Below are 2,876 nucleotides of genomic sequence, written 5' to 3'. Positions count from 1 at the left end.
TTGTTAAACATTTATGAATCTTTTACTGTTTGCTGAGTGTTGTGCTAGATATTTGGAATTCAAGGACCTGCTCCCAAGAGATTTTCTTATTCCGACCATGTCTACCAGATTTTTCACATTGACTAGGTCAGACTACTTCAATTTTTGGATCATCGGAATTACTTTAAAAAATATTTCTATTTTTCCACTAGTACTTCTTAACTTCTCTATAATAACACTCTATATTTGATACCTATAACATCATAATATTAATTATTAAAACTCTTGTCAGAAACTAGAAAAACATGTGTGTGTGTGTGTGTGTGTAGAGAGAGAGAGAAACAAAATAGAAAGAAAATCTCTATACCCTTTACATAGATGTATTTATTGTTAACATTTGGCTCAATTTCCTTCATTTTTTACTATCTCTCTCAAAAACTTTTTTACATAAAACATTTGAGAGTAAATTGCTTACATGATGACTCTTAAACTTTAAACACTCCAATGTGTATTTCCCAATAATAAAAAAGGATGTTCCTTTATTTGAGGATTAATTATGTCTCAGCGTGACTGGACCATGGGGAGCCCAGATATTTGGTCAAACATTATTCTATGTGTTGCTATGAGGGTGTTTTGAATGGAATTAACATTTAAATCAGTATTCTGATTAAAGCAGAATGCTCTCTCTGATGTGGATGGGCCTCATCCAATCGGTCAAAGGCACGAACAAAACAAAAAGGCTGACTTTCTCCTGAGTGAGAGAGAATTCTTTGCCTGATGGCCTTCAAAATGGAAAATCATTTTTTTTTTCTACCTTTAGACTCAAACTGAAGCATTGGCTCTGCCTGGGTCTTTAACCTTCTGGTCTTTGGATAGTAACTACCCCAACAGATCTCCCGGGTCTCTAGTTTGCTGACTCATGCTGCAGATCTTGGGACTTGTCAGCCTTCATAATTGTGTTCCAATTCCTTATTATCTTTCTATGTATATGTTATGTATGTATATCTGTATCTATCCATCTATTTATCATTTATCTATTTATCTATATATATCATCTATCTATCGTTTATCTCTTATTGGTTCTGTTTCTCTGAAGAACCCTGACTAATACTCCTTACATAACCACAGAATAGTTATCAATTTAGCATTAATATAGTACTTTTATCCACACTACCATCTGTATTATTCCAATTGTGTTAGTTGAGTCAATGATGCCCTTTAGGGCATTTTTTTTTTATCTTCCAGTATAAAATTCAGTCTAAGATCACATATTGAATTTAGTTTCTATGTCTCTTTAGTTCCTTTAAGCTAGAGCAGTTCCTCAGCCTTACTTTTGCTTTTATGACTATTGACAGTTTTGAAGCATGTTGTCTACCTCCTCCCATTACCAACCCTGCTTCTACCACCCCTTTTTAATAAATCAATCCCTGTTTGAGATTTGTTTAATGTTTCCTTATGTTATGATTCAGGTTATGCCTTCTTGGCAGGAACAACGTAGAACTGATGTTGGCCCTTCTCAGGCTACCCAATCTGGAAACTCACAATGTCCACCTGCTCCTAGTTTATATTAATTTTAATTACGTAGTCAAGGTGTTATCCAGGTTGTCTGCTGTATAATTACTATTTTTTCTTGCTACTAATAAGCAATTGTGCAGATATCCTCGTCCTTACCAAAATTTACTCCATAGATGAGCATTTTTTGATAATATTTGCCTGAATTTCTCTTCACTATGATGCATGCAAAATGGTGCCTTTCCATATTCAGTACTGACCCCATATTCCACTATTAGCAAGAGCCTTCCTTTCTGTCTTTTTTTTAAAATTTTATTATTGGTGTAGATGTATGAATGGTTGATGATTAATTACTACCCTTAATTATTTTATTCTCAAATTGTCCCAATGTTCACTTTGTCCTTATGACAAGTCCCATTATGTTTGGAGAACATTTCCTTAATTTGTCACATAAAAGAGTTTTTCAGTATAATGTTCTATTTACTTTACTCCAGCCTGGGAAACAATCGTTTTGCTGAGAATCCCTGATTCCTTTTAATGGAGATGATGTCAGAAGTCAAAATCTGGATGCTAAAAGTGTTATTGGGAGCATCAGTTGCTCCAAGGTTTTTTCAGCAAATAGGACTAAGAAATGTATGTGTGTGTGTGTATATCCACATACAAATACATGCAAGGCTATGGCTACATACATATACTGAAACACACATTTTAGAAATCATGGGTGCATATCAAAAGCTCCAGTTTTAATCTAGTCTCTCAAGGTTTTCTCTCGCCTTCAGCAGAGTAATAAAGGGATGCTAATTTTTTTTTCTTGCTATTCTACAGTCAATGTACTATAGTTGGGCAAGTGTGGAAGCAGAGAGACCAGTTAGAAGTCATTATAACAGTTCAGGGGAGGGATGATGGAGAGTTGAACTAGTGGGATAATGGTGGAAGTCATGAGGGTTGAGCATCTTGTATTTTTAAGGTAAACATAATACTGTAAGGATAGGACATGCTGTGTCAGGAAAAGACAGGAACCACATGTTACTCCTAGAGATTTAATCTTAGTGATGAGTATGATTCAATTGGTAGAATTTTCAGTAATTTTTTTCTGAAGATTTGACACTATGAAAGACCTGCAAAATGGCTTTCATTGGGACCTCTTTAAAATTTGGATGTGAGCACATGTTCACGATGACCAGTGAGGTCCCCGTAAACCCTTCCTTTAATCACTTTGAGTAGGTGTTCGGGACATAGAAATCCAACAGGAGAGGCTGTATGGCCAAGGAAAATATGCTGACATTCCCAATGTAAACAAGTTCTAGGAGTAAAGCAAGAAAACCAGCCTGCTTTCTAGGTATTCCTTTATTTATTTTTTAAAAGTACTATGTTATTGTGATAAG

This window comes from Rousettus aegyptiacus, unplaced genomic scaffold (genome assembly GCF_014176215.1).
Source record: "Rousettus aegyptiacus isolate mRouAeg1 unplaced genomic scaffold, mRouAeg1.p scaffold_m13_p_1, whole genome shotgun sequence".
NCBI lineage: Eukaryota > Metazoa > Chordata > Mammalia > Chiroptera > Pteropodidae > Rousettus > Rousettus aegyptiacus.
Note: the sequence above shows the minus strand (reverse complement) of the source record.